The following is a 25,223-nucleotide window of genomic DNA, read 5'->3' as shown; positions in this document are numbered from 1 at the left end:
CTCATAATAGTTATGTTCATAAAGATGATATGTGAATAGTTAATGAATAAAATATTATAAAATATATTTCACGTTTCTTTATTTCAAATTCCTTACATTTCTCTAATAGTATTGGTGTAATGATTTTACTCAAACGATGAATTCTCATTTTAAAATGTTCTCTATCACAAGCCATCCGCATCCATTCTCTTTGTCGAGCAGTTCGATGTGCATATGCCCACGTAACCATCTGATGTATTTGAATTTTTTCTTGAAAACGTACAGACTTGTATGGTTTTTCTCTGAAATTAAATAATACTGATTGAGTCTAATTATATATCTGTTCTATGTTTTAAAAATATAAATATACAACTTACTCAATTTTGTAATGTCCATGTGCTAATGTATCAGTACTGTTAGGAATTAGATGTCTCTTATCATCATAAGGACTCAATGCAATCTTTTTTTGTCGAATAGTTTCAACATTGTGCAATTTAGATCTGATCATACATTGCTCTCTTTTATGAATACTTAAATTTTGTAAGCAGTCCAAATAATGACCAAAGTCAATAGTTTTCTAGATAACAGAAGCCTTCACACCTTTGACTTTTTTTGAAGCATCCACGCCATTTACACGAGTACAGTACATTTTACTCCTCAAGCCAATAAATTCTGTTAGTATATTTCCATTACACTCATCCTTCATTAATCCAACAACCTTCTTATTGACTCTTGGCATATTGAATACGTTTTCAGTAGGATAGTCAGAAGTGTCAAAATAATTGATGTTAGCTTTCATATCATCATAAAAATTCAGACACTTTACCAAGTGTATAAAACTATCAGTATCTATATAGAGGAGTTTACAATTTTTTCCATACATCTTTTTTATATAATCATAGTGAAAGATGTACATTAATGTTTTGGATACGTCTAATACTGTAAGACCAATATAAATGGGTTTATTCAAGTATACTTGAATTTTACGCAACTGAACCGCTGTCAAGTTTTCATCAAAAATTGATCTACTGTGAAAGTTAGGTTTTGAATCAAAAGCTTCCACACCGTACCGTCCATCCCACTTCGTTAAAAGTTTGACATCAACATGTTTGCGAACGTTTTCCATAGTTTTACCATATATACTATTATTCATGAGTTTAAAAAGATTTTTTTGAAACTCATTTTGAGCTTTCGCTCTCATTGAACTGTTCAAGTCGATGTATGATTTTAGCCACGCCGATTGCTCAAATTTCAATACTCTATGAATTTTTACAAGCTCGAGTCCATGTTTAACAGCTTGCTTGAGAGCTCGATAATGTATCACATAATTTTTCTTATTCATGAGAGTAGCACATAATTTTTCATGCTTGGATATATATGACCAGGTGGTTTTATATGCTCTGGGCAGAATGGCAAGTCATTATGCTCATCATGAATTGATAGCGGATTATCTAAATCAACTTCCAAAATATAACCGGTTTGAGCGTCATCAGCAACTTGTAAAAAGTCGATGTTGACAAAATTTTCTTCCCATTCAATATTGTCTCGTGGCAAATATTGCGTCATTGCATAACCATATAAATTATTAGCATCTAAGTAAGAAAGATATTCCTCTTCCCTGCTACTATCAAATTTTTCTTTCATATATCTGTTGTTAGCTGCACCATATCGACCTGATCGAACATATGCACCATATCGATCTACGTGCCGTTAACGCCAACGTATCAAAAAAAGGACGTACAGATAAGTACCGGTTAGCTGTGACCACCGTCGTCAAGGTGCCCTTCAGCAGCCCAGAGGAGAGACCTGAGCCAGCGAGGAAGCGCAGACCTCCAGGAGACCGGCAGAGTACGTGTGGTTTCGCCATCGAGGGCGAAACCGTGTGTGTGCGCATTCGCGACCGTCAAAGACGAACAAAAACAGTTTCGCGCAGTGCGATTCTTTATCGTATCACCTCCGTACGCCTGCAAATATAAGGTAAGCTGGCCAGCTTAATCTCGCGTTCGTGGTTGCATGGTTAACGAATAAATTATCATATCCGAAGCGTGCATGTAGCAGCTCTAATAACAAAGAGCGGCAAGCGTCTCGACATTACGTGTTGTCGATGAGCGAGCGTTGATGTAAATAAACGCGCGGGCCGACCTTATGTAGTATTTGAGGAATAATAAAAGGTTTAGTTCGTATTGCTAACAAGTGTTTTTCGACTCGCTTACACCTCACAGCTTCCACTCAATTTATTCTAGGTGAATTAGAATTACTGGTTGACAGTCGCCTGTCTTCACATGCTCTCCGGACTGCATTTTGAGCATAGATAATCACTTTCGCCCCTTTGGTTTAATTGCGCTAATAAAAACATAAATAAACGGTTTTACCCTGTTACATGGCGCCCAACGCAAAAGAACCTATGGTGTTTCTGATTGTTCAAAACACCAGTTCTTAACATTGACCTTGCGCTCAGTCAACCAGCGACTTAGGTGGCAATCAAGTGTTGTTGTGCACACTTGGTATTGAAGGCCACAAGAGTAAACAAAGCCTGTTAGCTAGCTTGCGAAGGCCCGCCGCGGCGAAAAATTGTAAATAATAGCTGTGAACGCGTGCGAGTGCGACCGAAGGATTCTTAAGCGTAAACACCAATGAATTTTGAAAGTTGCCGCAAATAATATTATTGTACCCGTTGGCCCGGGTAAATCTAACACCGGCAATTTTCAAACGAAATTAATTCAATTGAGTAATTTTATTTGATATCGTGTTGTCTTAACGTAAATGTGTTTTTTTTAAATATTATTAGCTGCGGTTATTGGTGATTACGCGCAACGCTCGTTACAATATTTTAGATACTAATTCACACAGCCGCGCTAACAAACAGTTAGTGCGTCTGATAGGCAGGATCATTATATTGCGTATTAACGAGCGAAGAATCTTTCGGCAAATAAATAATTAAACGCCCTTGGTCAAGCCTAAAGTCGGCTAATAAAATTTTGATTATTTATTTGAACACGGATTTTAATACAGCACTCGCACTCGTATAACATACCTGTAAATTTTACAAAGAAATTAGACGCAAGTAAACTAACAGAGAATTATGGATCGCACTCAGACAGAGATAGAAAATTGGGTATTGACGCTCCAGGAGGAGAAAATCGAAGAGTACCTCGAGCAACTGGAGCTCAAAACAAGCGGGGCCAAGCTCTCGAGAGCCGCACGACTACATAACTGGTTACTCGGCGACTATTCCGCAGCAGATTTCGCGGAAGTCAACAACCAGCACAGCAGTCCAGCCAAAAGAGCCGCCCTACGCTCGGAGCTAATCGTATCCCTATGCCAGGAACACACAGCATCCGAGCAGGAGGGGGAACATCCGCTAGCCCAACTAATGCAAAGTGCGGACGTAATATAGCGAGTGCAGAAAACCGCGATAAACATCGCGAATGCCCTGGACAGCGGAGAGAACACAAATAGTAATAAGGAAATTACTATAACGACTGACGATGGCAGCCAGTTCAAACTCCCGCCGGCATTCGCGGTGATGATACAAGACCTCATTTTCCGGTCCAGAGAAAATGAGAAGAAATTGGAAGTATAAGAATCACGGAGTTCGAATATATCCGGTCTAACAAAATTAGTAGACCAGATCCTCAGGAGCAGCATCGACTTGAAGTAACAACTGAACAACCAATCCGCTAGGATCAGCGCATTAGAAAACGCCGTACACAGAGATATGCGGCAAGACGATGCGAACAGTTCCAACGAAGCGCAGCAAACGGAAAACACGCGTAGGAGCGTTGCATTCCAGGACACATTCACATGCCACTACGACGCCAGGCTACCCCAGAGCACTCTAGCTGGACCCGGACTGAGGCCCACGGGGGCCGCCGGCAGGACCCCCCGCCGGACGCCCCCTTTCGGAGAGGGTGGACAGCATTAACTCGGTGGAGTTAATGCTGAAGTGGACAACCACCCGCCGAGCATGTGGTCATCCCAACAGACGTCAAACCCGTGGTCGACAACAAGAGACGTCGGCCGCATCGTCCGGGGATGGAAACGCAGGTTCTCCGGAGAAGGCAACGCGAGCATTGACACCTTCTTATCAAGGCTGGACAACTCGAGGAGCAGCGCCGGACTCACAGAAGACGAGATGCTCATAGCTGTATCCGAGCTACTCGTCGGTCCTGCCCTCGTCTGGTACGAGGCAATGTGAAACGAATGGTTCTCCTACGCGGACTTCGAGGCAGACGCCAGAGTATGGTTTGGGATCAGCAGGCAACAACAGCAGCGTCTAACCAAAGAGGTTCAAGGCCGATATCAGGGCCCAGACGAACCCGCGAACGTCTACATCGCGAACATGATGGGCCTAATGAATCGGCTGAACCCCAAAATGATGCACGAGAACCAGCTGGACCTGCTGCATGCCAACCTCCTCCCGGAAATCCAGAGCCAAATACGGAGATCAGAAGTGGACTCCGTACGGACCCTGAACGACCTGGCCACGACGGCCCAGAATAACTTGCATCAGCGAAGGATGGAGCGGACGGTACCAGACCCTCAGTCGACTCTATATCCTGAGTTGGCGTACCACCCCCGCACCGACGCGAGCAAGGGTCGTAAGGGGAAGGTGGCATCTATGTCCGGTGACAAACCGGAAGTCAATGATAGGTTGGACCGCATGGAGAAGGTACTCGAGAAGGTGACGCACCAGGTCGTCTACACCCCGACGCCCTCGGGGGCAACACCTAATCCGAGCCTAGAATCGGTCGATGGCGAGAAAAAGATTATACCCACCGACATATTCAACCAAATGCTGTTGTCCCTTAAGGAAATATCGGCGGATATAAAGAGTAACCGCGCCGACAAAAGCCTGACTTTCGAGGACCGAGCCAAGAGACCGGAGATTCCTCGCGGACGAGGAAGGGATTTCTCCGGTCCGCTCAAATGCGCCGAGTGTGGCCGATTGGGGTACAGTAGGAGGTACTCTCCCCAATGCAATAAGGGAAACGAGGAGAGAAGTGGTTAGTTGGGGTTGACCCCACTCCTTCATCCCGTAACCCAAACCCCGTTAAGGAGATCTCGCGGCTTTCGTCAGCACAGCCCGCACCGTTAGTAGCGAGCGTGTTGAGCGACGAGAGCGAGAACTCCCTTGGTGACGTCAATGATGAGCGTGGTGGTAGAGTGAACGCGGAGAGGAAGGGTAATGACGTTAGTAAAGCCCAGGACCCTGGACCGGCCGAGGTGGTGGCGAATGGATCGCACACGCCCTCGGGGGCCAGGGTAACGGCAGATAAACCGTCAAAAGGTATCGACGATAGTAAAGCCCAAGACCCTGGACCAGCCGAGGTGGTGGCGAATGGATCGCACACGCCCTTGGGGGCACGGGTAGCGGCAGATAAACCGTCGAAAGGTAGTCCTGTGGGAACTCTGATCGTCCGGACCGAGGTGGTTCGAACGAGAAGTAACGTCACTTTACCATCCGAGAGCACGGTGGTTAGCGCTATGATGGGCAAGGAGCATAGCTGTGGAGCCGCCGAACATGTTTCCCGATATTCCCCGGAACAAGAAACGCGCTGGTGGCTGCCGGTGAAAATAGGAGACTTCCAGATACGGGCTCTCTATGATCCGGGAGCTTCCACCACAGCCATGGGTAGTAATGCTCTGCAAATAGCGTCCGTGCTAGGTGTCAGGTTAGATACCTCCCACGCAGGTACGGCAGGGCTACCCGACGGTCGTAAGTTGACGATCGTTGGCCATGCCACGTTGCCATTCACCGTAGGGGAGATGACGATGCCGACGAGGGTGGCTATCCTCCCAACCCTCGTCGATGAATGTATCTTAGGAGTGAACTTTATTAGGTTGTTTAGAGCAGTACTGGATCCGGATGATGATACATTACTGCTCAAGAAATCACAAACCAAGATGAAACTAGAAGTAGCTAGTTTGGAGGCTGGTCCGAGATTAGCTACTATCGGACTAGCCGAGGCAACCGCCTCTCGACAGGCGATATTGCAGAGGACCATCGACGAGGCCTTATCGCAGGCCCCCGTGGGACTGGGACGAGCAACAGGCATTGAATATGAGATTCGAGTCAATGAGACAAAATCGTTCAAGAACGAACGCCGACATTTCACTGCCTCCACCGTACCCAGACTAGGATACCTCCGATTCGTAAGAGTATCATTCGATCCCTCGTACGCCGGCGCCACCTTCCGACGGTTAATAGACAGCGTGATCGGACCCGAGCTTGGCGGTTTCTCTTTCGCCTGTTTGGACGATATCATAGTAGTATTGTCCAAATTCGAAGATCACGCACAAAGTCTTAAAACAGAGTTGGATAGGTTGTATAGGGCTGGCCTCTCGATTGATCGAGAGAAGAGTGTCTTCTGCAAGTCTGAGGCCACATACCTTGGTTTGTTGATTACCCACAACGGAACTGCACGAGATGATTTACTGGAAGATAGGACCCGACCACGAGATGACGACGAGACCCCTACCACCGAGGGAACCGGGGCGACGAGCGTCCCGCCTAATGCGAGCGATACAACGATACACGGGAACGGGAGCACCGACACTACAGGTAACACACTCCAAAATGGCGACGCGACCACTCCGAGCACACCTCGCCGTACTCGTCATAATCCCACCAGCCGAGTCCCAATAAATACCTCTCCTACTAACACGATGAAGCGCCCACGAGGGAAACCTCGTGAGTGCGCTCTAACTACACACATTACACAACATCGACAAACTACTCGAGCCCCTCCTCCCATCATCGGGAAGAGGAAGAGGGGCAGACCACCGGAAACGACAACCGTGAATGCATGAGACACGGCGAACGAAGAACCTGGGAGACCGACGCCAAGGACCCCACCTTCGACTCCGGCAACGAAGGCCCTGGGCAGCCGAACAGGCGCCCGCCTTCGATATCTAAAACTGTTCAGGATACTAACTCGCTGGATTATTACAGGATGCAGATCACGCTCGAACAATTCGAGCAAGCGGCAGCTGCCCTCATCGGCTTGGACTTAGGTCCCGCCGTTGGAAGGGTGGTACATGCCGCCCTGCACCTTATCGGTGTCAAGAAGGAGGAGGAGGAGCAAGCACGGGTGCGAGCTCACGAGAGCTCATCATCCGTGCTCATCGAGGAGCTCCCAACGGAAGACCCTACCGCGATGCCGTCAACGACTCCCGGCATCGCACGCAGCGATACCACACCGCTACCCGGACCCCCAGCGGGATCAATCCCGCTGGAGGCCCCGACATCATCCATCGGCACCCAAACGGAGGAGGGTGCCACCGACGCGACCTGGCGCCCCAGGTTCACTAGCCAGACACCCCCGTCTGGCAAACGGACCTGGGACGAAATAGTTGAGGGGTTGAGGGAAGTCGAGCAAGGCTGGGCGACCCTCAACGCCCTCCAACGGGCCGTGTACGCCGAGTACGACGCGTACGGGGCCGCGGGGCACCACCCAGACGAGATGGACCACTGGGATAAGGTGGTGTCCCGCCGTCACCAGTTTGCGTCGGCGATCAGGGAGGCGCAGCAGCGTCACCGCCAGGCCCTCGAGGGCCCGGCGAGTGGCAAACCTACGGACCTCCCCCAACCCCTGATCACCGGAGCCAGAACAGCGGCTCCGGAGGTCAGGTCGGAGGTCGTACCACGCCAGGGCCCGCAAACGTGCGGGGTAAACCTGGTGGTGAATGTGGACGGCAGCCAGGGTGGTCATGCAACGGGGCTCATCCACATCAATGTGGTATTAGGGCCCGCGGGTGAGGACCCCACGGCTGAAAGACCGTTGTGGTCCGCCCCGAACCGTAGGGACGGGTTGCCACTGACCCCCAGGGAACGAGGCCTCCCACGGAGCACCCTTTCCCGCGCTCAGTGGGAAGGGTATAACGTATGCCACTACCCCGGGGTGACCCGCACGGATCGTTGCCCCTGCGTGCGACGCCAGCCGACCTGGTCCAAGAGAGGCTGGGGTGGGAGGCGCGCGGCCGCCCTCCATTGGATGACCAGGGCGCAGAATTACCCGGGAGACCAGCCAGGTGATCTACCCCTGCCCCCGTGGGCAGGGCCGCCATTATACTACCCGGGAAATAAAAAACTGAATTGAACATTTCACGGACTATGACCCTTTATTATCCTTTCTCTTCTCCTCCTCGGAAGGGACAGCGCTAATAGAATTATCGCCGAGGACCCCGTAGGTCCAGACTGGAAGGGGACTGTGACGGTAAACGTCAAATTAGCGCTGATAACCTAACTTAATTGTTGTCTGGGAGGGTAGCACCTACCGGGGGGACGAAATACGTAACGAAGGAATTCGGCGCGCGAGCAGACGGAACGCGCGAGCAGACGGAACGCGCGCGATTGAAACCGAACCAGTGAAGCATTGACTATCATTGAGTCCGCCCGCTTTCGTTCCGCTATCGACGATCTACGTGCCGTTAACGCCAACGTATCAAAAAAAGGACGTGCAGATAAGTACCGGTTAGCTGTGACCGCCGTCGTCAAGGTGCCCTTCAGCAGCCCAGAGGAGAGACCTGAGCCAGCGAGGAAGCGCAGACCTCCAGGAGACCGGCAGAGTACGTGCGGTTTCGCCATCGAGGGCGAAACCGTGTGTGCGCGCTTTCGCGGCCGGCAAAGACGAACAAAAACAGTTTCGTGCAGTGCGATTCTTTATCGTGTCACCTCCGTACGCCTGCAAATATAAGGTAAGCTGGCCAGCTTAATCTCGTGATCGCGGTTGCATGGTTAACGAATAAATTATCATATCCGAAGCGTGCATGTAGCAGCTCTAATAACAAAGAGCGGCGAGCGTCCCGACATTACGTGTTGTCGATGAGCGAGCGTCGATGTAAACAAACGCGCGGGCCGACCTTATGTAGTATTTGAGGAAGAATAAAAGGTTTAGTTCGTATTGCTAACAAGTGTTTTTCAACTCGCTTACACCTCACATCTTCCACTCAATTTATTATAGGTTAATTAGAATTACTGGTTGACTGTCGCCTGTCTTCACATGCTCTCCGGACTGCATTTTGAGCATAGATAATCACTTTCGCCCCTTCGGTTTAATTGCGCTAATAAAAACATAAATAAACGGTTTTACCCCGTTACAACATATTTCAAAAGGGTGGGGGGACTTCGCGATGTGCTATCAAATTTGAGAATTGTCCCATTTGCTGTGTGAAAATAATAGCTATATTTGAAGCTTATCTTTCATAATTAAAAAAAATATATTTAAAAAAGGACTGACAAAATATATTTATTCGAATCACAAAACGAATCTTATTTTATTTCATTTTATTATATAATCAGTTATAACTAGCCGCATTCTCGTTATGTCTCTCTCTCCCTGCAGCCAGTTTATTTATTAATCATATTTATACCATACCATGCATTATAATAATTTATAATTTGTAGCGCAGTTGAAAAGTCAGCGAACAAGGTAAGAGTCGAGCCCTACGATCTATGCTATCGATAGTCCTTATGTACCCCGCGGTCTCTCCGGATGTCGCGGAGAGACCGCGATCGCGAAGGGGAGAGAGAAAGAGAGCGCGTAATGAGTCAGTCGGCATGCGAGCAGAGACAAGTGCGGACGCTAGCATAGTTTGACAGCAACATCTTTTCTTTTGCGTTACGAGGGACTACGAAGGAGTAAGCGAGCACGCAGTGGCGATTATATGAGTCCGAAGATCGCCAGTGATAAGCGAAGACACGTAGTTGACGCTGACAGGAATTCCGTCAGCTATAAGGCTAAGAAGCGAGAACGCCCGCGTGAGTGTAGGCCAGGAGTATGCGTGGTCGCGATCTTTTGTACGTGCGTTTCTGCCGTTCTGATAACCGACGACAACTACTGTAAGTACCTACTCGATTCTTCTCTCTCTCTTTGGCTCTCTCTCTCCTATTGCTTGCTAACCGCATTCGTTGTTCTAGCCTTTCGCCCGACCTACACACCCTGTCATTTTGCTCGGCATTGCGTCTTGCCTCGAGCCGCTTTAAGCGAATCCGTTGTCCGATCTTGCTCGGTCGCTGACAAGATCGGCGCGTTGCGTTTTTTTGTCGCCTTGTTCGCTGCCGCTCACATTACGTCAACACGCGCGCTTGCATGTATTCGTGGGTGCTTAAATATACGATTCATTTCTACTAAAATCCGCAGTGTTTTATTCCGATACACCTACCTTATCGCAGAATTATTTCGCAGCGAGACTTTTTAGGTTGTCCCTCGCCAAATAACCTGTAGCTCACGACACTCTCCGCGGGCAGAATTTCTACGTAAGGAAGGAGGCAAGCTGGTGCAGCTGGATCCAGGCACTGTTCGCGCTGGCGCACAGGGTTGCCTTGGATAGCGCACTTCGCTTTATTAAAATATTAATCCGCGAGAATTATTTGTTATATAACTTATTTAGCCCGAAAAGAGCTCGAGCTAAAACCCCGTTATACAGTATAAAAAAGACAAAATTATTACAACTTATTTCATTTTTAGTTAAAAGTTAAAAACTCAGTTAATTCATGAAGTCTCCATCGTTTTGTGCTGACAGATGAGCATGAATTCGAGCGTTTTCGATTTAGATTTAACTGAGGAGTGGTGTTTGGTTGTGTATGTGTTTTTGTGTCATCATTGGAACTGAAAGAAGTCGTACTAATGATTGATTTTGAACGTGGAGGAGATTTTCGCTTTTTAGTTCTTGGTCTCGATTTACGTGTACTTTTAGCGTCTGATTTTTTGTCTAGTTTGTTATTTTTCAGGTCTCGTGTTATTTTAATGTCATTAATTATTTTTGAATGTCCCTTGCTAGTTTTGTTTGTTTGTCTATAGAGTTCTGTACATTTTTTATCAGTCTTGTCATTTGTTAAGTGTTTTTTGTTTGATCTATTTTTTTCATCCGTCTTATTACTTGTTGAATTTTTGTTTGATCTATTTTTTGTTTTATCTGTTTTCTTACTTGTTGAGTTTTTATTTTGATTATGAATATCTTTTTGTATGAGTAACTGTGAATCTGTGTTTGATGTGTTTGTACATTCTTTTAGTAATTTATTTTGTGATCCAGACTTTTTAGGGATGCGAGGTAGAAGGGTCATACGATTATTTGGAATGTATGGTTCCAACTCCTCAATTGTTTCTATATCACAGCTCTGAAAAAAAAATTTTTGATAAATAATTGAGAAAGTATTATATATATATATATATGTATACACATACACTTGAAATTTATTATCATTCTATTATCTGTTTCTAATTCTTTTTTTTTCATTTAAGCAATTCCCTCTGCTGCTCACGCTATTAATACAAAAATTAATATAAGATATTGAAATATTACATGATATGATTGAAAATATAAAAATAATTACATCTAAGAGGGGGATATATTGACTATCTACAGACTGCTCTATGTTCTGTACCTCCAAGTACATTTTGTTGAATTCATTCTGTAAATAGCATATCAATGTGTGAATATTTTTGAATAAGAATAAGATGTAAACTTCTCACAATATACAATGATACTCACTTGGCTATAAGTAGCATGATCAGCTATACTGTTGCGAGCATCAAATTGCAATCTTGAGGCAGACTCCTCTTCAGCTATATTTCGTTCGATGGTAGCAGAAACGACTTCTAAATAATCGTAAGACGCTGGAGCACACATTTGCTAAAATCAAAAAGATATTTAACTTTAAAAGCTCTTACAAATTTATATATATATATATATACCGGGTGTTCCAGACCATCCGTACAGCCATTTTAAAATCGAAAATTCGTGTTTTTGTGAAAAATGTTTCAGATGAAAGTTGTTTACGCCAAAGGGGGCCATCTATCTGTATAATTAGTTTTGACCTTGAACATCGCTTTTAAGGTCATTTGAAAGTCGAATTGTTTTTTTTAAATGAGAACCCCTATTTTTGACACCGGATTCGGAAAGAGCGGGAAATTTTAAGTCCAAAACAGTATTTTTAAAATGTTTTTCATGGCTTTGAGAAGGTCGATTTAAGGTCAAATACTTGAAAAACGGCCTAAAAGCGTTTTTTTAATTTTTAAGATATCGAAAAATGACCTCTACAAAATTTGTTATGAATAGAGTGGGCCACCCAATGCACCAAAAACCTTTAACCTTTAACCTCATTTTGAAGGTCATTTCAAGGTCGAAGTGTTTTTTGAAATGGAAACCCCTCTTTTTGACGCCGGATTCGCACATAGCACGAAACTCAACATAATACCTTATCCAAACGTCGGATTTCGCGCTATGTGCGAATCCGGGGTCAAAAAAAGGGGTTTTCATTACAAAAAACACTTCGACCTTGAAATGACCTCCAAAATGAGGTTAAAAGTCAAAGGTTTTTGGTTCATTGGGTGGCCCACTCTGTTCATAACAAATTTTGTAGAGGTCATTTTTCGATATCTTAAAAATTAAAAAAACGCTTTTAGGCCGTTTTTCAAGTATTTGACCTTAAATCGACCTTCTCAAGGCCATGAAAAACATTTTAAAAATACTGTTTTGGACTTAAAATTTCCCGCTCTTTCCGAATCCGGTGTCAAAAATAGGGGTTCTCATTTAAAAAAAACAATTCGACTTTCAAATGACCTTAAAAGCGATGTTCAAGGTCAAAACTAATTATACAGATAGATGGCCCCCTTTGGCGTAAACAACTTTCATCTGAAACATTTTTCACAAAAACACGAATTTTCGATTTTAAAATGGCTGTACGGATGGTCTGGAACACCCGGTATATATAATTTTTTAATGATTTTATTACACTCACTTGACTATTAGTGGCATGATTAACCTCACTATTCAGTACATCAGACGTATTAATGCTGACTCTATTGCTCTGAATAGCAGACGGCTGAAAACATAATAACTTAACTTCCACAAGCTTCTAAATTTATAAATCATTGTAAAATTACAATACTCAAATTTTCAACATCACATGTTACCCCGCTGGTTTGAACAATAGGTTGTGATACATACTAAAATAAAAAAAACACTTTACTTCACAAGCTTCTATTAATTTACACATTTTGATATGTCAATACTTACATTGACGCTACATGTAGTAACTTCACCGACTTGCACGCCAACAGATTTTGTATCTTCTAAAATTCTTATTTCTACCGTTTGATCCACTGACGTTGTTTCATCAGTTTACGTTCCAACGTCATTATTCTCATAGCGTGTACGTTGGTAGAATTCTGGTGCCTAAAAATATAAAATAATTATGATGCTGTTTAAAACTACTCTTAAAAAATATAAATTTTTAGTTCATGAATATACTTACAGAACGTAGATGGAAAGGAGGTATCTTCAACTGATAAATTCTCGGATCAATCCTATGTTCACTTGCTCTTTCACAATTTTCACGTTTACATATGTCCGTAATAAAGAAATACCGCATTTTTTTTTTCTTTCTGTCTTTCACACACGTTTGAACTGCACAATAAATTACTTTATACTGACGCTAAATTTATATTTCTTTCAAATTAAACTGCATGGAGTGTTTTATTTTTGTTTTGAAAATATTGGAATACTCGAGCTATAGCGCAGCGTCTCAAATTTTTATGACATAGCGTTTCAAACTATACGCGCAAACATGTGTGAGTATGCGTGTGCAATATATATATAGAAGGTCAAAGGCTACTTCATTGCGCGTAGCTGCACTCAGAGTCATTCAGATCTCAGATCTTGCAGCGTTATGCTCGCACGCAACTAAGACCTTTTTATTTTAATGCATGTACGCGCTAAGTTCTAATAAGATTAATTACCTTTTTCAAATTATAAGTTTCTCATGAACTTCAAAAAAATTTCAAGAGAAAGTCTATTACATCGAGTGCATTGATACTTATAATCATCAAGGTGTAATCCAACTACTAATTTATAAGTACCAATGCTTATGAACTTTTTAAAATTTTCAAAGTCAAATTAAGCGCGCTAACCATACAGTCGATATGGTGCAGACATGAGGCTGTTCAACTATCAATTGACGTGTGCGCATGATGTGCATTCATTTATAATAATTCATGAATATGTGTATGTGTAGGGGGTGGGAGTGTAAACATGAGCACATGGCTCATAGCTACATAGAGAGCTTTTGTAATATAAGGGAAGCACAGCCTATACTGCTCTACGGCTAACACTATATTAGACTCACGCGACTAAGTTCTCTTATAAGTGGTGAGTGCTGATGCACGAACTAAGTCCATTCTGACCTAGCCGCGACTAACTAGCGGTGCGCCATTCAAACGCATTTAAAAGGACTTTGCTGTATTCTGAGCGCATAGAATTAGTGTATCACTATAGAAAGGTTGGGTTGACGTTTTGTAGGCGCGTACTTAAGTTTTTTCTTTCCACTGTGTATATGTTAAGCTGCGGATGCATTCGATATGGTCTTAGTCGCTAAGATGAAATATGAACTCAGCGCGCACGCAAGCTGATTGACGTTGTAGTACTTCGTCAACACACGGAGCAGTGTAGAGCGAGGACTTAGTCATCAGAATACGAGATTGACTCTCCTACGTGTAAAGACTGTTGACTGCGTACGCGTTCAATATAATAAGATCTTAGTCGCTTCGACGAAAAGCGTGCACTGAAAGTAATTTTGTATTAGGAGCGCGCAAGGTGATTAGCGCTGTACTACTTATCACAATGAGCACTATAATAAGAACTTGGATTTTTTCATGTGTTTTCATGCGTAAAAAGGATATAGCCAAGCTCTGTAGTAGGGTTATGGACTGAATGGGGGAGAAAATATGTATAAATTTCATTGACTTATTAACCGCTACGCTATACCGAATTAGCGCTGTACACTAACTCTGGACTTAGCAGCATACACATTAAGCGTAAGAGGTCTTAGTCGCTGAAATGAACACTGACATATGCGTCAGCAAGGTGTGCAGAACTTGTGTGTCATCACAGCGAGCACTACAATGAGAACTTAGAATTTTTTTTCATTCTTAAAGGAACATAGCTGTGGACGCTGTCTTACGCGCATAAGTTGACTGATTCGCGCATAACCAGAGGACTTTGTATTATGCGCGCGCAAGGTGACTAGCGCTGTACTACTTATCACAACATCACAACGAGCACTATAACAAGAACTTGGATTTTTTTCTTATGTTTTCATGCGTAAAAAAGGATATAACCAAGCTCTTTAGTAGGGGTTACAGATTGAGTGGGGGAAAAATATAGAAATTTCATTGACTTATTAATCATTAATTCATTCAATTGAGCATATTAATCATGGCACGTTGTCTACCTTTTATACAGTAAGAAAAAAATTCGATACATACTCTAACTCTTCATTTCATAAAAAAAGACTACTTTTTTCCACTATTTCATTGTAGATTCGCTTGTCGTTGACGTACAAGCTTTCAAGTTAAATGATGAACCTGTGTTTAAAGAGCTTGCAGTCATCAATCTCAACAATGACCATTTGACACCATCTCATTTTATTTTTTCACCACCATGTCTTTAGGAAGATCTTCCCAGTTATTCGAAAAGAGAGAAATCCTGGCTCATGCAAAACTTCCATGGAATCGATTGGAATGCAAGCAATATACCGTACGATCAACATCCTCAAATTATAGAGAACTTAGGTCGTTCAGCTTCTGACGATGATTCAGTCAGAATCTATGTTAAGGGACGGCAGAAAGTAGAGTGGCTCTCGCGATACGTGGCTCACGTATTTGATTTAGAGGAAATGGGTTGTCCTTCTTTACACGAACCAGGATTTCGAAGACCCGTTGTCTGTTCTTATCATCAACCTGGTTGGTCAGAAAATTGTGTACTTGAAAATGTGATAGCACTTAAAAAATGGCTAAAACCTTCTTTTCATTTACAACATATGCCGTCAGACACTGATGATAAGGAAGAACAAATCTTGTCATCGCAGAGTAAAATTTCTGACGACGACGACGATGATGCTTATATTGATGAAGAATATTATACATCAGAAAGTACTTCAGCGACTTTAGCATCCAATAGTGACGATGAAATGTATTTTGATGTGATGGATAGATTATCTTTACAGAATGAAGAGGAGGCGTATGACACCGTGAACTAGGAGAGGGGACAAGGTTATATACGCAGCATTGATAAGGTGAGCATTCATTCAGTTTTCTACATCGTATGTAGTATCAAGCATAATTATATTCATTCAATATTAAAAAGAATATGTATGTAAAAACTTTGACTTTATAACTACAACACTTAAATATTCAATACGTTATTTTTGTAATACATATAACTTACATTTTTTCTTCCTTTGATCGGTTCACAGATCCAACACCATGGACGCTATCAACCTAGTTGCAAAAACTCCAAGCTTTTTACCCACAAAAAAACTTAAAGATTTGGAGCAAAATATTCTCTACGCTATTACTAGCATGAAAAAAGTAAACACTAAATATGGTGTGAAGATCGTTCTAGATATGGATGCATCATTTGATATTTTTCTTCCCAATAAAGTCAACGAACTTCTCGTCCAGAACGAATCTTCATATGAGAACTTTAAGAAAGAAGTGACAGATCGGGATATAAAATTAAAATCTCTCGGTGGATATTTGATTGAATTTATATAGAGAATTGAAATTGATAATAAAAAAGCTTTTATACTTACGCAGACCGATATATTTTTCATTCATTTTGACTGAGATCATGAAACTCCCACCTATACTTTCTACTCAATGACAATCAATCAGCATAAAGCAAACATTTTTTTTATTTTGGCATAGAACAAGGGGCGTGGGGCATGGGGACGGGGGCATGCACGTCGATAATAGAAGAGTCGGAAACTGCCGGCGAGGAGCATGGGATCTGCACGTCGATACAAGAATCGGTAATTGCCGGCGGGGCCCATGGGGTCTGTACGTCGGCACACAGTCGGTCGCAAACGATTCCCGTCAAACAGGTTGATATACATCGGTCGATAAAGTAGCTCATAGATCGCCAATATGAGGAGTTATAACGTTACCGATCGTCGGTAAAGTAGACATCGAAATATCGCATGGTAAGTGGCTCAGGATCCCCTTAGCCCCTAATGGGATCTGCACGTCGATACAAGAGTCGGTAAGTGTCGGCAGGGCCCATGGGGTCTGCACGTCGGTACACAGTCGGTCGCAAACGATTCCCGTCAAGCAGGTCGATATACATCGGTCGATAAAGCAGCTCATAGATCGCCAATATGAGGATTTATAATGTTACCGATCGTCGGTAGAGTAGGCATCGAAAAATCGCATGGTAAGTGGCTCAGGATCCCCATAGCCCCTACTACTCACATACCTACTTCCGACGAATTCTTAAATGAAGGCCTTATTTGAAAATATGGAATTTTAACAAGCAAATATATTGAGTAGAATGTTGTATGAATTATCAGTAATCATCTGATGTCAGAGATTGAAGCTTTTGTGTTTCTGTTGATATTATTTGCTTAGATTAAATGTGTTAAAATGTCCTTTTAACACAAAAGATTTCGGGATATTTTAGCAGTTAACCACTTCCAACGAATTCAGAAATTAATTCCGTCTTTCAGAAGTGGCAATCTTAACAAGTAAAGGAATGAAATAGAATAGTACTTTATTCATCAGTTAGCATTTTAACGTCAGAGATTGATGCTTTCCAAATTCCTTTCAACAAAATATATCGCGGTATTTAATCGCATACCCACTTCCGACGAATTTTGAAACTTAAGGCCTCGTTCGAAAATACTGAATTTGAACATCAAATATGTTGAGTAGAATATTATTTGGCTTATCAGTTAGCATTCTATCGTCAGAGATTGAAGCTTTTGTGTTTCTGTTGAGATTATTTGACTGAACTAAATTTGTTGAAAAGTCCTGTCAAAAAAAAATAAATTTAGCTATATTTTATCAGATGCCCACTTCCAACGAATTCCGAAATTAAGTCCTTCTTCCAGAAGTTGCAATTTTAAAAAATAATCGAGTCAAGTAGAATATTTCTTTGTATATCATCAACTTTCTAACGTCAGAAATTGACGGTTTTGTACCCTGATTTCGTAATGTCTATCCTTCTAATGTGTAAACGGGAAGTATTATAACGTTTATAAGTTAACAATCTACGACAAAGATTAATGCTAGACAAATAATTACAGATTGTCTACCTATATTTAAGGTATCGTGGAAGTCATTTCAAAAGAAAATATTTAGCTATATTTTATGAGATAGTCAACTCCAACGATTTGTAAAATTAAGACTCATACCCTGACTCCCTAATATCTATAATCCTAATATGTATAAGGCGAGTATTATATCGTTTATAAGTCAACAAACTAAGTCAAAGACTGATATAATTCGAATAAATTTTAGATTGCTTGCCCATACTTTATATATCGAGGGAGTCATTTAATAAAAATATATTCAAATATATTTTGTCATATACCCATTTCCGACAACTTCCAAAATTGAGACTTTTTCTTTCACTCCGTAATGTCCATTACCGTAATGTGCATGCGGGAAGTATTACAACGTTTATTAGTTAATAATCTACGTCAGAGATTAATACGATTCAAATAAATCTCAGACTGTTCGAACATACTTTCTATATCGAGGGAGTCATTTCATCAAAATGTATTAAGATATATTTTGTCATATACCCACCTCCGACGACATGCAAAGTTAAGACTTATACCCTCATTCCGTAATGTCCATCATTTTATTATGTAAATGGGGAGTATTACAACGTCCATAAGTTAACAATCTATGTGAGAATTGATGCTATTTTAATTGATTGCAGATTTCTTGTTCATACGTGATGTATCGAGGGAATCGTTTCATTAAAAAATATATACATATGTATTGTGTGTGTGTGTGTGCGTGTGTGCGCGTGTATGTGTGTGTGCGCGCGCGCGCGTGTACATATGTATCAGCACATGGTTCATAATTAAAACTTTTTTTGTTGAATAAAGAATTGCAAAGTATTATAGATTATGATATATTATAAGTCTATAGAAGATTATAGCATTTTCTCTAAATCTACAAAAGTTCATCTAAACCAGTATTGGATCTACACGCACACTCACAGATACAGTTACACACACACACACACACACAAGATACTTCACTTTATGGAAATAGTTGAAAAATCTACCGAATTATTTTAACGCATGCAAATCTGTTATAAGTAAGAGTTAGTTCTACAAATTAAGGAAATGAAAAAAATACAGATAGGTGCTTATGAAGCTTCCAGAACATATGAAGCATCAATAGATGCTGACGCATTATAAATATTAAGCATAGCCTACAACAAGACATTTGATTAGAGTTAGAAAATCATCATCAACAGTTTAAGTGATGCTTTGCAAGAAGCTATTGAAATCCAAACAAATTCGAAAAAATAAAGATTATTAAGAGTTCTTAATACTTTTTTTAATATTTCTGTTTGAACTACTGCTCCAGTGAATATTGTTAAGATTTATAATTGTTGAATTTGTCAAAATTATATCCATGAAGCTCTATTTTGCCAAATGGGTCTTATGTATACTGTTAAACTAACGATTATACAGGGTGTCCCATTTTAAAGGAACCACCGCGAAATTTTCGACGGTTGGCGTTGTACAAAAAAATTGTTCAGACAATAGTTGTTTGGGACAATGGGGGCAACCTTTCTGTGAAATCCGATTTGACCTTGATATTTATTTTCAAGGTCATTTGAAGGTCAAAGTCATTTTTTGAATAGGAACCTATATTATTGATCCCGGATTCGGAAAGAGCGGAAAATTCTACGTTCAGATAATGTATTACGTGTGGGGTTCGGTTAACTCCCTCCCCTCGCCTAAGGGCATGTAGGGGTCAAATTTATCATTTTCTTCATCTATGCACAGGGATGATCGGGCAAGGGTAAGATTAATTGTAATAAACCAATAACTCCAATATCCAATAACTCGATAACCCCAATATATGACCCGATAACCCCAATAATTCAATAACCCCAATATCCCAAAAAAAATTGTAGGGTCAAACAACAGTGACCTTGAGCTTAAACTTCAGGTTGATTTTCAAAGTCGACTTCATGTATTCAAAGCCTTCATGAGAAGTGTCATTTTCCATTTTGTGGGATAACATGTTATTTTCATTCTTTTTTCTGGTGTGATTCCGGACAAGCCTACCAAGTTTCAACTAAATTGTTTAATAACACTTTTTTAGTATTGTTTATGACAATAGTGATTCGTGAACAGTCCTTCTCAGGATAGTTCAAGTATAATTTTCTTAGTCGACTTAAAAGGAGGGAATATGCCGGATTATTCGAGAAACGAAATTGTTGATATTCTGTTGTCTCCCGGGGCATGTCAAGGCCGATATCGTGCTGCGGCAAGGTATTACCGCCAAAATTACCCAGGGAGGCTTCACTACCCGAACCACGTGAGAATCCGAATCATCGAGCAAAGAGAGAGACGTCGACCCCAAATACGCAGAAATCGTCATCGCATTATGATGCTGAACAACGATGATCCACGAATTCTCGTCATTTTGGCAATGGTTGATTTGGGTCATCATATCTCGTTGCGTGAAATTCAGAGACGTACTGGAATCCCAAGATCAACAGCCGCTAGATTTTTGCGGCTGTACAGATTTCATCCGTATCACATAACTTTGACGCAAGCTTTGATGCCAGATGATCTCCGCCGCAGACTCGAATTCTGCAATTGGGCACAAGCAAGGATTCGTGAAGATCCTGATTTTTTCAGATACGTCATGTTTTTGGACGAAGCTACATTTCATGGTAATGGGCAACTCAATTGCCATAATAGTCATTATTGGTCTATCCAGAACCCTCATCGGGTACATCATGTTAATAATCAGCATAGATGGAGCCTCGTAGTTTGGTGCGGTATAGTAAATGGGTATCTGATAGGACCTTATTTTTTCGATGGGAATGTCAGCGGCGCAGCATATCTTGATTTCCTGCAGAATGAATTACCAGAATTATTGGAAGATGTGGACTTGGAAACCAGAAGACGATTATGGCTTCAACAGAATGGTGCACCGTGTCATCGCTCACTAATGGTTCGTCACTTCTTGAACCAACGATACCGAAGACGATCGATAGGCATTGGTAGTGACATTACTGAGTGGTGTCCAAGATCACCAGATCTGACAAGTCCAGATTTCTTTTTATGAGGCTATTTGAAAAATGTTGTTTATGCACAGCAACCAACAACACGGCAAGATATGATGCAACGCATCATACAAGCTTGCAGAGCTATTCCGCGTCACGTTTTGATGTCCACAGTTGAAAATTTTGAACGTAGAATTCAACACTGCATAAATTTGAACGGGGGTATTTTTGAACATCTTATGAGATAAATGTTTGTGTTACAATCTTGACCATTACTCTATCTGTAGTCAACGTCTTGTCTTGATCGGCTAAGCATTCCCACCTTGCCTTCCTTGGCTGGGTAATCAATACCTTGCCTTCATTGGCTGGGTAATCGATACCTTACCTTCACTGGCTGGGTAATCAATACCTTGCCTTCATTGGCTGGGTAATCGATGCCTTGTCTTCAGTAGCCGGGTAATCGATACCTTGCCTTCACTGGCTGGGTAATCAATACCTCATTAACCTCACCCTTGCCCCGGTGGGATGGGGGGGTGAACCGTTCCCCCAACATAATACATTATCTAAACGTAGAATTTCCCGCTCTTTTCGAATTTGGGATAAAAAATGGGGGTCCTCATTCAAAATATCTCTTGGTTATTGGGTTATTGGGGTTAACGAGTTATTGAGTATTCAAGTTATTGGGTTATTACAATTAACCTTACCCTTGCCCAATCATCCCTGTGCATAGATGAAGAAAATCATAAATTTGACCCCTACATGACCTTAGGCGAGGGGGGGGGGTTAACCGAACCCCACACATAACACATTATCTGAATGTAGAATTTTCCGCTATTTCCAAATCCGGGATCAAAAATATAGGTTCCTATTCAAAAAATGACGTTGACCTTCAAATGACCTTGAAAATAAATCTCAAGGTCAAATCAGATTTCACAGAAAGGTTGCCCCCATTGTCCTAAACAACTGTTATCTGAATAATTTTTTGTACAACGCCAACCGTCGAGAATTTCGGGGTGGTTCCTTTAAAATGGGACACCCTGTATATCAAATAATTGCAAATTTGCAGAAACAAAAATTGAACTTATTTGTAAATTTTATAATGCTAAGAAGCATTCTTTATATGGTTTTAAATTTAACGAAGTAATAGGAGATCATTGTCAATATTGTCAAGTGATGGGTGATACTGTTACAGAGTGCCCTTTTATCGTAGAATATTAAGTATCTTGGAAATGTAAGGAGAGTGGACACGACCCATATACCTGTTTGAAATTACTCCAGTCAACATATTCTTGTGCCGCTTATGACAGTAGCGAACACCCGATGCGAAACTGTCCAAGTGTAACATGCAAACGCTGCACCAAAATCGATCACTCCGTGAAATTTTACCTAAATACACATGAAATGAGAGGATACGGATTCACGGTATATATAATGTGTAAAAGGAAAGGTTATGAAATGAAGGACTGTGAATCAGTAAACATTTTGGTTAGTTATAAAAATAGCGAAAATAGAAACCATCCAATTATGGGTTTTAATAGCAATAGATATAGAAAAGAAAATTATAATTATAATAACGGATTTTTTCGACGTATTAACTTTGGAATAAGAAATAAGAAATAAGATATAAAATGCGATTATCGTCACATGAATAACAATATAGTCGATAATTATTAGGTGTACAAATAAGTTTCCGCGGTTTTTTATAAAAAATTAGGAATTTATTGCGAAGGAAAAGTACATTACGTTTTATTCAAAGTATTTTCCATCATTTGCCACTACTTTTCCCCATCTTTCTGGCAACATTCGGATACCCCGTCGAAAAAACTCTTTATCTTTTAACGCTATCCACAAATCTACCCAATTTTTGGTGTCTTCATATGATGTGAAGCGCTGCTCAGACAGACCATGTGCCATCGACCGGAACAGGTGATAATCAGAAGGGGCTAAGTCTGGTGAATACGGCGGGTGGGGTAAAATTTCCCAGTTGAGTGTTTCCAAGTATGTTTTTACCGGCGCCACAACATGTGGACGAGCATTATCGTGTAAAAGAATAATTTTGTCGTGTCTGGAGTAGTAATGGGCGCGTTTTTCCTTAAGTGCCCGACTCAATCTCATCAATTGTGTTCGGTAGAGAGCTCCAGTAATGGTTTCGCTTGGTTTCAGCAATTCATAATACACGACACCAAGCTGATCCCACCAAATACACAGCATGAGTTTTTTTCCATGAATATTCGGCTTAGCTGTCGATGTTGATGGTTCGCCCGGCTTAACCCATGACTTTCTCTTCTTTGGATTATCGTAGTGAATCCATTTTTCGTCACCAGTGACTATACGATGCAAAAAACTCTTTTTTTATTCCTGGCAAGCAGCATTTCACTGAAACATAATCGGCGTTCAACGTCTCTCGGCTTTAGTTCATATGGAACCCAATTTCCTTGTTTTTGAATCATTCCTAACGATTTTAAACGATGTGAAATTGCTTGTTGAGTCACTTGTAGAGTAAGTGCAAGTTCTTTTTGCGTTTGGGACGAATCTTCCTCCAATAGTACTTCTAATTCCATGTCTTCGTACACTTTCGGCCTTCCACTGCGTTCTTTGTCCTTCACGTCAAACTCACCGTTCTTAAACTTTTGAAACCATTCCTGACAACTTCTCTCACTTAAAGCAGCTTCACCATATGCTTCTAGAAGCAATCGATGCGCCTCAGCTGCAGATTTTTTCAAATTAAAGAAGTAAATCAAAAGTTCCCGGAAATGATGCTTATTCGAAATAAAACTTGACATTTTTGTACGAAAAAAATTACGTGATGCTGATACGGAATCACTAGTACTTTAAGGTTATGGTGTTGCCGGATGACAAAACTTGGGATATTACGTTTTACATCTGACAATTTCTCCATAACCTTCTGGTGGAGCCATCTTTTGACAAACCGCGGAAACTTATTTGTACACCTAATATTATAATTAAAAACACTTGAGAAAATTACGAAAGAAAATATTCTATGTTCTTATTGCAAGGAATCAGGTCACATGATCGACATTTGTAAGACAGCATGCAGTATACGTCCTCCAGGATTGTTTACCAATCGGTCTAACAAATTCACCCACTATACAGTATACGGTCATACTATATACGGTTATAATATTGAATACGGTTTTAGGTGACTTAATTACTAATATGTGTTTAGTTTTTATCGATGATATTATTGTATTTAGAGAGATAATAGATCAAGTTAATGAACGTTTTTATAAACTCGCTTAAAAACTGAGAGAAACTGGTCTAAAACTCGAATCTCAAAAGTCCGAATAGGTAAAAACGGAATAATGTGTCTCGTTTTGGAACACAGTATTAGCGAATCCGTTATTAAACGAGACAAAAAAAAGTACACGCTGTCACAGCTTTTGACTGAGAGATATGAGAGAGTTTTTCGATCTTTGCAATTATTATAGACATTTTCTTCCAAATTCTTGCTGAAATAACAAAATCCAACGTAATGTAATCCCAATCTAATCCCTGACTATACGTTACAAAAAAATTCTAAATTTTTTTGGAACACAGAATAACAACAAGCACTAGATAAGTTGAAGTAATTAATGTGCGAGGCGCCCATTTCGTAATAACCTCAGTTCGATAAACCTTATATTGTTAGAACTGATGCATCAAATCATATGAGAGAGTTTTTCGATCTTTGCAATTATTATAGACATTTTCTTCCAAATTCTTGCTGAAATAACAAAATCCAACGTAATGTAATCCCAATCTAATCCCTGACTATACGTTACAAAAAAATTCTAAATTTTTTTGGAACACAGAATAACAACAAGCACTAGATAAGTTGAAGTAATTAATGTGCGAGGCGCCCATTTCGTAATAACCTCAGTTCGATAAACCTTATATTGTTAGAACTGATGCATCAAATCATAGTTTGGGCGCGGTTCTCTTAAGGAGAATCAGGTTATGACAAACCCATTGCGTAATCATCTAGAATTGAAGGGTCGGATCGAATAACTATTTCGACGCTCGGTCCGAGCCGACTAGTCTCTGAAACTATGCAATCGCCGTTAAACGCGGAACGATCTTTTCCGATTAAAAAACATTGACAAAATGTCCGGGAAGTGTAAAAGAGTCAGCGAGGAAATTGTTAATAATGATTGAAAGTATCCACCTGCCAAGTTTCGAGAATTTTAACACAA

The sequence above is a fragment of the Phymastichus coffea genome, unplaced genomic scaffold (assembly GCF_024137745.1).
Source record: "Phymastichus coffea isolate CEN01 unplaced genomic scaffold, Cenicafe_Pcof_1.1 PCOF00001, whole genome shotgun sequence".
Lineage (NCBI taxonomy): Eukaryota > Metazoa > Arthropoda > Insecta > Hymenoptera > Eulophidae > Phymastichus > Phymastichus coffea.
The sequence above is the reverse complement of the archived record's forward strand: the minus strand, read 5'-3'. Positions refer to the sequence as shown.